Source organism: Falco punctatus, assembly GCF_963210335.1.
Source record: "Falco punctatus genome assembly, chromosome: 3".
NCBI classification, from domain to species: domain Eukaryota; kingdom Metazoa; phylum Chordata; class Aves; order Falconiformes; family Falconidae; genus Falco; species Falco punctatus.
Window position 1 is genome coordinate 97,462,712 of NC_137582.1, and position 14,804 is coordinate 97,477,515.

At 42.3% G+C, this 14,804-nt stretch overlaps 1 protein-coding gene across 13 annotated transcripts in view; it reads left to right on the forward strand.

Annotated features, from left to right (window-relative positions):
* ATXN1 (ataxin 1) overlaps positions 1–14,804 on the forward strand; it is a 226,535-nt gene that overhangs the window by 67,711 nt on the left and 144,020 nt on the right. For 2 of the 13 annotated variants that reach the window (XM_080378258.1, XM_080378264.1), the window contains exon 4: positions 8,121–8,260. The exons of 10 other annotated variants lie outside the window; for them this stretch is intronic. The gene's annotated coding sequence lies outside the window, so the exon portion shown is untranslated. Of the gene's footprint in view, positions 1–8,120; positions 8,261–12,628; positions 12,714–14,804 lie in introns of those variants that run through there. One more of the 13 variants, XM_080378253.1, reaches the window with a different exon arrangement.

The following is a 14,804-nucleotide window of genomic DNA, read 5'->3' on the forward strand; positions in this document are numbered from 1 at the left end:
TTTATTTATTTGTTTGGTATTTCAGCTGGCTTGTCTGTTTCATTTTCCAGGTCTCTCTTTCACTAACACTTGAGACCAATCACTCTGTGTGCCTTCTTGGGCCATGCAATAGGGAAAAAGCCATGTTGCAGCAACAGACAGAGCAAGGAGTGAATCGCTGCTTTCTGCCTTTCCATTAGATTACCTAAACCACTATGCATAAATATTGCTTTATGTATGATATAGCAACATGATTATCTCACTGCACTGACGGAAGAGTGCTGGAAGTGAATATAATTCTTCTTCTGTTACATCTTTAATGAGCTACAATTAAAAATAGTGCGTTGGCGTGTCAGAGTAGATGTGTTATTCTCAGAACTTTATTGAAGCCATTCCAGCTGTTAGATGAAGTTGACATTGTGTTGTTCGGGAAACTTTAAGAATTTAACAGCAGAAAAATGTGCTTTGCTAGGTGAAAGTTAACTGGATGGTAAAACCCATCGACTAAAAAGTCAGGTCTGTACTGAGTGCAAAAGCCTGCTTTTTGTCTGTGTTTGAGGGTGAATTTTCTACTACATAGTAAAAAAAAAGGAAAAAAAAAAGTAAATCACAAAGCAGCAGGTTGCTACAGAGCTCCATTTAGGTCCCAGGTCTCTTGACACCTGTGGCAGCAAGTCTGAGTCACAGATAGCACAAAGCTGTGAAGCCTAATACTCTCAGTATTCAAAAGCACACCTACGTAGGAGTTTTAATTTCAAGTGCCTCTTTTAGCTCTGGGTGTCTGTGTCATGTCGTTCCCCCCCTCGCAGCAAAATTTAAGAGTCATTCTTAGAATTTTGCAGAGAAGAAATTTCTCAGCACTTGTGGCTTGCTGAGGTATTGACATCACTCAGACATCAGAAAACAGCACTGTCAATTTTCACTTGATGGCGTTGCATTCTCTGCTCCAAAAACCTGATGAATAACCATGGCTGAGGCAAAGATGTCTTGAAGTCCCCTGTCCACCCCACTCCCTCACCCTTGTGCAAATCCATTGACATTTTAAGCAGGGAGGGCAGTTCTCAAAAGAATGTCCATGTGCTTGAACTGTGATTTCTTGAAAGTTCAGAACAAAACTGAGTTGTGTCAGATGACAACAATTACTGTGTGTTTCTATGCATTTTGGTAACATTACACGAGCTTTATTGAAGAGTCCACAGTAAAAGGCAGGAGGTGTTGGATACAGAGGTGTTGCGTCTCCAGCGACATGGAGACCTCCCTGTTATGCCGTTTGTTATGTTGTGATGAGTTTTTGCTTAATTATTCTGTGTTTTATCAGCTGTGCTCAGAGAAGTTGCCTGACAAAAAAAATTATCAGTGGATATGGGAGACTTGGACAGGCTTGAAGCGCTTGTTGAACCACAGCATCCTTCAGTCTTTGTCTCATTTTTCTGTGTGGAAAACAAGGATTCTGTTCTTACGTATTTTATCAGGATGTTAAGAGTAGAAATACTAAGGACAGAGAATTGTGCAGGTACTACTGTTAGCTAAGTGATTTGGTGTGTTTAAGATAAGCAGCATTGCCAGCTGTTCTTGGCAAAATCACTGGGGTTATGATGAGTGAAATTTTTAACTCTTGAGTATGTTTTTTTTTAAAAAAATTGCAGAAGTAGCCTGTATCAGTCATATTCTGACATGTCAGAATGAATGTGCAAAGTGTGAAGCTGCTGAAAGGAAATATGACGGGGAAGCAGATTAAAGGGGTCACAAAGGGAGGATCTCTACGCTTTTCCTCTGCAACAGGTAGCTTGTATTTTACTTAAAATTGATAGAAAGAAAAGAGAAAAGGAAAAAATGCAAGTGTCCCCTTGAAAGCCGCTATGTCACATTTGAAGAATGATTTGAATTCAGTCATTGAAGTGTGAAATGGAGAGATTTTAGTTCTGCTTTAAATTATGCATCTCAAATTAACCTTAGCTACAGAGTCTCTGCTGACGCCCCCATAATGACACATTATTGGTACTAATGGGTTCTTTGTGACTTGAGATACAAACAGACTTCGTAGACAGAAACATTTTGGCTTTGAACTAAATAAGACACATGGCGTGCATTTCCACCTTGGGTTTCTAGTGACAAAGCCCTGTTTTCCTGGTGGCTGGTGCTCATGAGTTCTTCCTTCCAGCTTCCATGTGCTGCTTCTCATCCTGGCAGGCGAGGGCAGCTGAGTGAAAACCTGCTTCACAAGCTTGGAAGAGCAGGAAGGACAGCAATAAATTTGGAGCGAGTGTGGAGCCCATCCAGACATGGAGCATTATGGGGAGCCAGGACAAAAACTGGGGTGTAGGTTGTGGACAGGGAGGGGGAACTTCAGTACATCATAGAGTCATTCAAATTGGAAAAGACCTTTAAGATTCTAAGTCAAACCGTTAGCCCACGACTGCCAAGTCCACCACTAAACCATGCCACTAAGCACCACATCTACATGTTTTTTGAATGCTTCCAGGGATGGTGATTCCACCACATCCCTGGGCAGCCTGTTACAATGCTTGACCACTCTTTCAGTGAAGAAATTTTCCCTAATACCCAATCTAAACCTCCCCTGGGAGGAAAAGGACCCCAAATTGTGAGAGAGATGGAGAAGAGATGCCAGGGGAATATAAGCAGTAGTGGTTTGTTAACCCTTTATGTGACTTGCTGATATGAAAAGGGGCTGTATTTGTGGAGCTCTGTGCACGTAAATCTCCCTTCTGAAGCGTACCATCATCATCTGAAAAACTCCACCTCTACCCAGAATTTCACTCGGGTTTTGCAGCTTTCCTGGTGCTGCTGGTGTCTCTCCTGGGACAAGAATGATAGTTACTGCTTGCACATGGCTACTGGGTGGGCAGCCAGAACGTGGCTGTGAATGAGTGAGAATGGCACAGCCTCGGGAGCTGTGTACAGAAGATGCACAGAGTTTTGCATGTTGACAAACAAGGAGGAGTGGATCAGCAAGGGAGGCCCAGAACTTAGACCCTGGCTTCTCTTCCCAAAGATAATCGCTAGCGCATTGTTTTATTCACATTTTCTCAGTGGAATGTCAGGATGGGGGATATGGGTTACCTCCCTTTTTAAGCGGCAGCTCTGGGAGTTTGCTTGTTGGCTATGGCAGGAGTGATGCTCCTGCTCCGTGGTTGTGTCGTTGGTCTGTTACAGGCTGTGTAACATTGCGTGATTTTCTGTGTGGGTCTGCTCTCAGCAGAGATTGCTGGGGAGTCAGTATTCTGGATCCAAGGCAGGATGGCATGTGAATGTGTAGAATCAAATACAAGAACGTATTCAGATGCCTCCTTTGTATTCCTCAAAGGAACCATGTTCTTGACCCAAGACTTTAAAAAAACAAAAAAAAGTAGAGATGCTATACATCAAATTTACTAATATCACAGATATTTGTATGAATAATTAAAACACCATTTAGGATTGCCACAGTAATAGAACAGAATGTGTTTTGTCATTTTTCTTTTCTGGTCCTTTTTGTTGATTGATGAATTTATTGATTTCTTCCATTAATTTAGAGTAGGTATCCTAAACATTATAGCAAATTAGCAAGGCTCTGCTTTATGTTAATAAGCTGTTGAGAGTGCTAATAGAATGAAAACAAGTCAGAATGCAGTAATAAAGGTCTGAAAAACTGAGGCCCTGAAGACATATCTAGTATTTTGCATCAAATAGGTTTGTAAAATACTAGAGCCTTTCTTTGTTCTAAGTGTTAATTAAAAAAAAATATTCATTTGATATTTATTACGAATAACCTAATTGCACATTGAAGAAAATGGAAAATAAAGGAAACAAGCTACCTCAGATTTTCCATTGTATTTGTAGTTAAACTTAAGCTGGTTGGAGTCAGTGGGAGTATGTTGTGTGAATAGGAGGACAGAACTTCACTGTTAGAGACAGCAGTACTTCTGAAACCATGCATGAAAAAAAATAATAAACTTCTGAAACTGAGATCTGAAAAGCACAGACAGGTGTGATCCAAGACACCTGAAGCAGGAATTGTATTAAATCTCACACACATGTGCACACAAAATCTTTTTGTGTTTCTTAGCTCAGATTTCTTCTGATTTATGTCTTTGAGTTTTCGTTATTATTTAATTCATTAACCTGTTGTCTCATATTTTTTTCTACCATCAGAGATGCATGGTTTATGAATATGCTACAATGTGTGTTAAACATGAACACTTAACAATTGTTAGGTCAGTGTTGTTACGATCCTTTTTCAGGGCCGTGTTTCTGTTTTCCAGCTACAATGGACAATTATTCGTAACACTTGAATTAGTATCATATGTTTTGTTTGCTACTATTGTTTTAGCCATGCTTGAAATACGTGTTTTCATATGTATTTTTTGGCCCAGTTTTGGATGCAATAATGTGATGACTGGTACTGAATGATACTTAATCCATTGGGTTGTGTTACCTTTTGAGTGTTTGTGACATGTCATGTTTGACAGTATCGACTGATCTTCTCCTTATGCATCGTGCTGTGTAGTCTTGAGTTTATTTGTCATTGTACATGTTATTAACATCATGGGAATTGTAATGAATAACAAAAAGAACATAAAATACAGTGGGTGTTTGGGATGCATTTGTCTTTTATTGTTTGGATATGGTGTGAGTTGGGTGTGTTTTGTGGGGGTTTTTGTCAGCTGTTTTTTCTTTCCCATTGATGAGCAATGGCTGGGGAGCGGTGCTGTCAATCAAGTTCTCTGCTTATCCCCACAAGCCTTCTGCTAATAGCAATACGTGCTTACTTCTTACCTAGCATTTTTCCAAGGCATTGCAAACAGGAGCTCATACCTTGTAGTGTCTAGCAGCTGTCCTGCATGTGTGCCATCCCAAAACAGTGTGTTGCTTGGGGCAGGAATTGGCCCCGCGCATCGCTTGTTCTCTTGGTTGCCTCCGTTGGGAGGCAAGAGTTGAGCCCTCAGAGGCTCGTGCTTCTGCCTACCAGCTACCAGCGATGTCCAGACTTCACTGGGGAGGAAAAGTTGGTCTGGCTATAGATGTAGCCACTCGTTAGTCTAGGTTTTAGCCCTGATTCTAGGGAATGGTTACTGCTCTGGGCTTAATTTGCAGTGCCTTGCTCTGTTGCCATAATACAAAGTGAGCTATAGGAACTGTCTGCTGTACAGGGGGATGCAGAATAGCTGTCTCAATATGGAAAGTGCTGTATGAAATTGTTCCACTTACTGTTGTTACATGTAACTCCCACAGTGACTATAAATGAAGTCTATTAAGGGGGAGGGGGGAAATCATATTATTTCAGTTAGTTTACTTTGTGCATATTTCACAGCCCTCTGTGTATAGTCAGTTACAAAATTTCCTGGGGTGGTCAGATTTCTCTTTATTTGTGTGGCTCTTTCACCAATAGCAGAAAGAAAATACATTAAGGATCAGAAAATGTGGCTGTAAAGCCAGGAAAAATTGTCAGCAACCTCAAGAAGAGATCTAAGTACATGGAACCGCTTTTGACTCATCTTCCAAAAGCAACTCAATTCCGGAATAATGGTGCCCTTTTGGGCTACATTTCAAGACAGCATGATTGTACTCAGACAGGAATTACAAGGATCGATAGCAAGCCCAACACATCCTTTCTTTTCATGACAGGTTTGGTGATTGCCACCAGAGCAATAATAGCACACTGGTCAGCATAAACCCAGAAGCAGTAATCATGGATTTTTGTCTAGTCCATGGGGAGAGAGAGTTCTTTTTGCCGTGCACCTTCCTCTCTCGCTTTTGCGCTTATACCTTCAGTTGGGGCTGGGCTCTTCAGTGTCTTTCCAGGGACAGAGCAGGACAGAAAGAGCATGCCTAGCCAAAAAGATAAGAGAACAGGTCATTTTGAGATATCAATGCTTTAAAAGGTGATTTTTTTTTTTTTTTTTTTTTTTTTTGCTTATCCTACTTAGGAACTAGTAAGGAGCAAGATTTTTCCCTGGTTGTGTCAGGAGCCCTTCTGCGTTGGGGCTGTGGTGCAGCTGAGTGCATGAGTTTCTTTTCCTCAATGGAAGGCCCTGTGTTTTTACTCTGTTTTGGCCGCCTGACATGGCAGCGAGTTGGTAACCTGTGTGTATGTTGTTTTGTTGACTTTTTTTTTTTTAATCTGTCTTCCTTGCTTAACTGAAGCTGTGTGACTTTTTAACCTGCTGTCTGTAGGCCGTTGTTTTACAAGCCTCATTAAGGTGGCCAATGGCTATGGCAGCAGTCCTGCCCCCCCCTTGGGTGTTCATTAGATGGCTTCCTTGTGCTGACGTAAGCGTTGTGTAGTTGTGCTCAGAGCCAGGTCTGGGAAAGGATCCAAGTCAAAAATAATCCCTAAAAAAAAAAAAAAAAAAAGGTATGTTTTCAGCAGGATCTGTTCCCGGATCTAGCTCATCATTGTTCTCACACTGGCCTGCAAAGCATGAGGGGTTGTGCTGGCTCAGGGGTGGGTGGCGATGAGCAGCCAGGGTGAGGTGGTCAGGGGTGCTGCTGGCAGCAGGGACGCTGTGGTGGCAGCCTGAGGAAATGGGGCTCTCGGGGACCTTGTGCCCATGCTGTCTGTCTTTCCTCGAGTCCAACAGTCAGGCTGCACTTCCAGTAACTTCCAAAGCTGTAAAGCAGTTTTGGCCAAATTTGCCCGAAAAGCAGTTTTTGAAGGTGTGAAGACTCCAGCTCAGCGATGCGTTGTTGCTGGCAGAGAGACCCACATTGACTCTCCTCAGTGATAAAAAGTGGTCAGTGGGGGCTCAGCTGCTGATCTTATCAGGCCTCCTCTCGAGCGAGACACGGTCCTGCTGTCCCAGTTTGGTTGAATCGTGCCCAGTTTGGCGTGGGGGATTGACTGATGAACAGCCAGAGAAGAACGAAGTGCTCTCTGGGAGCGACAGTTCATTTCGAGGGGCAGGAACGGTTCACCTCCTGGGTCCTGTCTGCCCAGGGGGCTGCACTTCCAGTTACGGGGTGGTTTTTTATTTGCGTTCTGTGTTTTTAGTTTGGTCTAGGAATAGAAATTTCCGGAAGCTGGGAAAGTTGGGAGGCGAGACTCCCTTCAGTTTTTGTTTGGGTGGCCAACTATTTAATCCTGAAGTCAAACAGGTCTTTCTAGCCCCACCTCGACATGGCTTCCCTTGAACCCATGGTGGCATCTTTGTGCCCAGGGTCCCAGTTTCCATCGCCATGGGGCTGCGCTCCTCTCTGCCTGGTGTGCCTGGGTTTCACCTGCCTGGCCTGCCCTGCTGCACAGGCAGGCCTGCTCTGCACCACCACCGAGGAGCTAATATGAAGACACACATTGTGGTTTCCTGCTGTTTTGCTTTGTAACCAGTCCACTGGTAAATATAGCTTGTGTGTGGTTATAAATTCATTCTCTCATTACGGGCGGTTGTTGTGCAATAATTATGTAGAAATTACAACTGAGGATTGTTGTGGATGGGTTTTTTTTTTGTTTTGTTTTGTTTATTTATTTATTTTTGCGCTTGACATGCCCTGCAGTGGGAAGAGCACGCTTTGGTATCTGCCCTAACGAAGACAGGGCCACAAGCAGGTGTCAGGATTCAGCATGGGCGCAGGCACTATCTCGCAGCCTGCTGACTTCTGTGTGGCTCCCTTTGCGTGGTGGCTACACAGGCACTGGGAGGCAAATTGGGACCTGCACTATTCAGACATCTTTTTATTCTTGCTTTTCTCTGTCTGCAGACATGCTGTCCCTCCCTGCAGGTTTGCTACTGTACATGTGTTTATTCTGAAACAAACCCCTCCTGTCTCTTTGGAGGAGTCAGTGGTGCACTGCCTGAAGCTATTGTATTTGACTGCATCCAGTCCTGCTCTACGGGCACAGTCCTCCGGGTCCTGCTGCCTAGCCAAGGCCATGGGCTTAGGGTCTGTGCCCCCAGCAGAAACCCTCAGGTCCTGCTTCCCAGAGGTGTTCCTTTCAGATGGGGTCCCTTCTGTGATCCCTCCCTCTGTTCAGATGTGGAATTAAAATAAGGGTGGATTTTTTTTGTTGACCCTCCATTTCCCCACCCCCTTATTTAAAATTCCAGTTGAGCAGATCCAGAACAACACTGCTTGTCCCTCCTGTGTTCTCTTTTTCCTCCTGTCGCTCCTTTAATTTTACATTATCCCCTGCACTGTGTTTGCAGGCCATATGTGTCCTTTGAACTCTGAAGAAGCTGTGCCAAAAGGAAGCCTTCCTCTCCTCCTTTCCTCCCATCGTGGAGCCGCTTTTAGATAATTGCAATTAGTATACAATGTGGAGCAAACCCATAAGTGAAGTTCATGGGTGAGTGTCTGCAAATTTCCCAAGAGCTTGAGAAAACGCTTGCGCTTGGTCTTTGCTTTTGCTTTTTAAACCTGCAGCAGTTCCTTGAATCCCACACGGCTGCTCTTGCTCTGGGAGGTGTTTGTAACCCAAATTTGCCTCCTGCACCCCTGGCAACGCACAGGGATGCTGAAGCTGCTGGCAGGGTGCCACGGCTCTGCCAGGGCCCCTGTGTGGAGGAAGGTGGAGCTGCTTGTCATTGTGTTACAGCACTTGGCAGCACCAGACAGGGGAATAAGGGGCTTCAGAAGCATGCTGGAGTAGGACAAGCCCGTAGCTGTGTTCAGCTGGGCCACTATGGCCCTGCAGCTGCTGTGCAGGGGGCTAGCATCAGCCACTGGCTCAGCTGGAGGGATTGCTGTTGTGTTGGGCTTCCCTTTTCAAAGGGAATGTCCTCCTCCATGGAGAAGGGTGACAGGTACCTTTTGAGCCCCTTCCCCTTCAGCCTCTGATAAACGTCTTGTGCATTAAACCAGGTTTCTGACCTCATTTCTCAAAGGAATTTTAAATGGGGAGAAATAGCAGTATTAATTAGTGCCTCATTAAGTATTTGTAGTCAAGTATGATAATTTTCTTGAAAGGATAATGTATTAGATGAATAAAAATACTCTCCATTAAAAAACGAATACAAAGTCATTTTAAACCACCAAGATTATTGTACATTTCTGAAAAATTAATGTGATTAAAGCAAAATATATTTAATAAATTTAAAAGACCCTGTTAGGCTGTTTAACTTGTTGGTCTCTAATTAATTATTCTCAAAGGTAGTGCTTCAGGACTTCAACCTTACCTGCAGGGACAGAAAGTAGTTTTTCCCCGACTTCCTTTTTCAGCTTGTAATTATTAGATCTGAGTTGTGGGTGTGGTGATTTTCCTTTTTTTTATTTTTTTTTCTCTTTCCTCTTCTGATGTCTGTCTTGGAGATTGGCCACGATGAAAGATTGGAACCTAGACAGGGTAGAGCGGTGATCAGAAATGATACAGAAATTTCCTTGATGGGTTTGATTAATTTGACCTATTCATGTGCTGATTGATGGATTTGAAGCTGAGAAGAAATATTTTCACCTTTGTTCCTTTTGTCTGTGACATGGTATGGTATTGATCATGTCTGCTAGGATCACATAGACTTCCTTTAGTTAATTCATATGACTTAACACAAGTTAAATTAATTTTTTCCACACGTATTTCGTGGTTTAGATTAGTTTTGGATTAGGCATTTCCTTAACTCTCTACTGAGCTGCTTGACATTCAGCTACTTAATGAGAACTGCTGTTTATGTTGTGGAAGACGATAAAGTAAATGGTTGGAGCTGGAGACGTAACCCAGGTCTGTGGGTTTACCAGCGCTGGTGTTGAAGTTCATGTATTTCTTTAGGGAGAACATAACTAACGATAAGAAAGCTCAGTGTAAAACGGCGCAGGTATTAGGTTTACAGCAACCTGTTAAAAAAACTTTGGGTTTTGTGACATTAGGAATGAAGGCACTTCCTCACCAGTCTCATCACAAACATTGCAAGTGTTTTATCCCCTCTTGCTTGGCATGTTCCGTTGGTCAGGATATCTACAGGGCAGGTGTCTGGTACTTGAGTCCCTCCAAACACTTGTTCCTTGTAACGGGTCTGTAGTACAGATTCAGAGAATGCGAGCAGTCTATTTTTTTATGATTTAGGAACCTGAGATCCATATGACCTCTTGAAAATATTAAAAGTTGTCCAGCATGCTAAAATATACTGTCTGGGAGTTTGGGTATCATACCTGGCTCTCTCTCAGGTGCCTTCTGAACTTTCAGGCTGTTGGATGATGATGACTCCGGTTTTCTTCCATCACAAGACACATCTTTATGTATTCTCCATGTCTAAGCAGACAGCCTTTGCGTCTGATTCTCCACCCTTGTGTTTTTCTTTCAGCTTTCCTCTTCTTGTCCTATTGCAGCTGTGCTAAGTGTAGGCAATTAGGGTGATAGCTGCTGCCTTCTGTCGATAGCAGCCTTGATTTCTGTTGCATCTAAAGGTGCTTTTTCTCAGCAGAGCCGTTACAGGCACAGTGCCCTGAACAGCCATCTCGTTCAGGCAGTGATGTGCGAGAATGATATTTTTCTTGTCTTTGGGACACTTTCAGAGCCTGCAATGGCTGGATAATTGCCTATTGAATGTTTTCGCCTTTTGTTTGAGAAGATGGTGGTAGCCAGGGCTTCTTGGTGGTGGATGGAATTAGCTGCAGTAGATAGCTCCAGAGTTCAAGGAGCCTGTTGGCTGTGTGGAGCTGTGATCCCTCCTGTACATTTGTGTGAGTTCTGTTGTTACTATACAAAGTGCCTCCCTAGATGAATAGTCTGTGCTGCTGTAATGTTCCAATCTATGATTATTCGTCTTTTCTGGTCTTAAATGAGACCAAATCTATCCGTTGACTTACCTTGAAAATCCTCTTAGTGCAGATGATCTCATTCTCAAAACCACCTTCTAAGGTTACAACTCTTAATGTAAGCACCCAACTGGCTGCGGCTGTTCCTGCACCACGGCTGCTGTAATGACACCCCCAGGTGTAGCCATGCAGCTATGCCTGTGCAACATCCATTTTGTATGGCTCCCAGCATGCCAGTTGCCTTCTCTTGTTGTTTGTGTGTGTTTTCCCCATCTCTCGCAGAGGACACAATCAGGCTATTTAAAAAAAGAAAATAATTTGTGACATTGCAGATACAAATCTGTAAAAATTGCAAGGGCATAACAAAGAGTAGATCTGACTGATGGCACTGTTAACTTTTTCTTAGCATTTCCCTGCAATTGTATCTGACATCGTCCCTTAATATAAATAAGTTATTTGCAAGGAGCTCTGTTTAAGCTAGCAAATTATTGTGGCAATGTGTGAGACTAATGGTACCTGAGAATAAAGAGTGGTGCAGCATTTATGATGAAAAAATAATTTTAAGTCATGTCTGGTTTTTTTTTGTGTAGTTTTTTTTTTTATTACTGGTGCTAAAATGGCTCTTGCAGCGCGAGTGAGAAAACCAAACTGAACCTCCTGTTTTTTTTTGTTGGGCTCCCAGCTGGAAACACCTCCCTCAATTTTTCCATTGATAAACGTGTCACAGAGGGAATCTAGAGCAGAGGAATAGGTGGAAATAGAACAATATGGAGTCTTGGACTTCAATCACAAACAGAGTTAACTGATGTAGGTACAGTACTGGACAAGCTGCTGCTCCTTTCATGACCAGGTTCATTTAACTGTGGTCTTAGCATCCGTGGATGCCCTCAAAGCCACATAACAAATCATTTTTTACAATTTATTGTCTTTTTACTGTGGAGCCTCTTTAAAAGGATGTTGCAGAGCATTTTCTTTTCGCCCTTTCTACAGACCACTTTATCTGACCTTCAGGAATTCAGAGTCGCAACAGGGGCCAAAAACCTCACATACAAGAATTCTTGTATTGTTAATTTATGAAATATGTCTTTAATAAAATAAAGATGAGACATTTATAGAGCTCTGATAAGGAACACAGCAGTAGAAAAGGCCCAGGTCTCCTACTGTTCAAATTAAGAACAGCTGATTTCAATGAGAGAAGAAGCAGGCTCGTTAGATGCGCAGGTTGACACATGCACTTGGGTGTTCCCATGATGCTCAAAAAACCTTCTAGGAATGTTCTGCAAGTATTGAGAAGTAACTTCGTAGAGGACTTTTCAGTTAAGTTACTGAGAGTGTTTTGTGCTCCTTCAGGGCGTTTGGAGGGGGAAGATTACTTAGTTCCGTTAGGTGGTTAAGTTCACACTTTTTCTGGACATTCTTAGCATTGTATCACTGAAACAGTGGCTTCTGTATTGCGGCTGTGTTTGACCTCTATGTCAGGGTCGGAGAGCTGACTGATGTTTGCTGCAGTGTCTGCGTGGTCACCTCCCCATTGCACAGCATAGGTGAGTGCCTACATGTGATGGTGGTGAGGAAGGGGCTGGGAAGCACCGGTAGATGACACCTGGTGTGTATCTTGTCATGCTGGGTGCTTCAGGGAATGCAGTGGTCCATGACCCAGAAAGCTCAGTCCTGAGTAAGGCAGAGATCTGCTTTGCGTAGCTGCAGGGAGAACAGCAGGTGCTCAGCACTCCGGATGAGTGCAGAGCACCCTGCTTGTTGCAGACCTTTTGGATCTGTGGAGCTTTATTGTGACGCACAGGGTTGTCCTGTTGGTGTACCTTCCCATGTGAAAGCGTAAGTGCTGCTCTTCTTTTTCCCTCCTTTTCTCCTCCTCTCTTTTTTCCCCTCTTTCCCTTTTGCTGTCTGTCTCAAACTTGCCAAAATGCCACAGAGCTGCACACCGAAGTCTTTTTCCTTTTTCTGACAGTTTATTGTGATGGTGTAACAAGAAGGCATGCAACTATTGAAGGATGGGATGATAATATAGCAGGAATCTGTTATGTAAAGGGCAAGTAAGTGTGATATGGTTGGCCTATCCGTATGTTACTGCAAGGGTATAAAGGAAAATATGCAAAATAGTAAACGACCAAGAAGGAAGACTGGAAGTAGTATTTAGATTTAATGGACATTTCCAAATTCTTCATCTGACCCTATAGAACAGACTTGTTGTATTTCGTTCTGTTTTTTCTCATTAAGTTTTTATTGGGCCATCCTTCCTTTAGGCAAAAAAGCGAAATGCAAGAGGCAAAAATACTTTAGCTGAAAAATGAGTAAGAATAAATCATGGTGTGCTACCTTCATGATGCTATTAAAAAGTTGCTTTCCAGTGAAACAGACTGAAACCTAGGAAGAGTAACTGCTTGCTTTAAATGATATAATTGTCTACCATTTTGGCTTTGCAGGAGTTTTTTCTTCTTGTTGGTGTAGGGAGATAAGAGTTGGCAAAGTTGGGTTTCTTATTGCTGCCGCTCTGCCCAACATGCTATTTTCCATGCAGAGGGACAGACTCTTCATATCTATGCCTTACTCATCACAATGAAAATATATGAAAGGCAAAATATGCCCTTGCCTAAGATATGTACTCATGTATGACTCATGTACTCATGTAGATACGACAACAGGCCATTTATTTTGATTGCTATTTTGTATAATATGCAAACACCACATACAGCAGAGGAAAATGCTAAAAGCCAATTCTTACTAGATGCTAAATGGGATACTAGTTGGTGAATGATTACAAGTTAAGGTACCCCTCATCATCCTTAAGAGACTCAGCTTTGGAAAAAGCATGTTATCTGTAATGGTGGGCAAAGCATCCACTGAATCAGAGTGTTTTGGTTAAAGACAGGGCTGCCAGCCGTTGAAGGGAGGGGAAGCAGTATTGCTTTTTAATGTTCTTCATGCCAAAGAAGCAGAACAAGGTAACAGAGAAAAGGGGTAACATTCTGAAGGTGTTTTTTTTTTCCTGTTACATAAAAAAATTAGATGTTTTTCAGAAATTAAGGCAATTTAGTTAATGTTATGCTTTGGACAATTCTAATTCTAAAACACTAATAGGATGGAAGCGGTATGAGCAGTAGGTACAATTATAGCTGCAGTTACGAAGAGAAGTCCATGTTCAGTTATTTGAATGCATCAATTCCCTGTGTGCCTGAAAGGCAGCAGAATGTTAAAGAGGCAGGGGAGGCAAGTTGTGCTCCTTTATTTTATTGTCCACATGCTTTTTTTGGAAAAAGCTTGTATGTGTCATTCATCCAAAAGATCAAATCCAGTCTTTCCCTTGCACCCAGAGCAGTTTAAAGAGGTTAAAAAAGAGAGTAAGTATGCGTTAAAAAAGTAAATATATGAAAAATTAAAGTATTGGTACGAGAGCAAAATGGAACTGTTGAGTTTGTATTCCTTGCAACTCACTAAAACTTTTGGGTCATGCACAAATTATTCAAAGGCTAATTTCCATTACATTTGTCATCAGGTTTCTTAGTATTGTGGCCCATTATTTGCTTCCTTTTGGTGATGTGTCAACAAACAGATTACTTTTCTTTGTAGATGTGATTGAATTTTATTCATTAGAGAGATTACAACACATGAACAGTTGTGTGTTTAAAGTACTGGCATTTAAGCTGTTTATAAGGAATGTGTTTATGCTTTGGATAGAGATCACTTGGTGCTGGTGTTAGTGAAATTAGGGCTGAAGTCATGGAAATCTTGACTTTTTGTTCAGTTCACAAGTTCTGGCAATTTAGCATTTGTAGTGGGCACCTCACTCATTGCAGTTTCCAAATGTAAACAGATGGTGTGCTCAGAAAGACCAGGACATAAAAAGACATTATTAATACTGGTTTTGTCTTCTGTGTCTTATAAATGAAGGGGGCGGGTGTATGGCTGGTGTAAACTGGCATATTCCCATCAAGTAAAGGCAGAATGAGAATCTGTCCTCCTGGCCACTACTTTTAAAGAAAATGCAGGACACTGTTTGTGTAGTTGTCTCTGCATGTATGTTTCTTCTGTTACCTTATATTGTCTCTGTGGCAAAAGGTGTTCTCAAGTCATCCTTTGTTTTTTTTCAGATGACCAAACATACTTTTCCAGCAGTCTCACCTTCT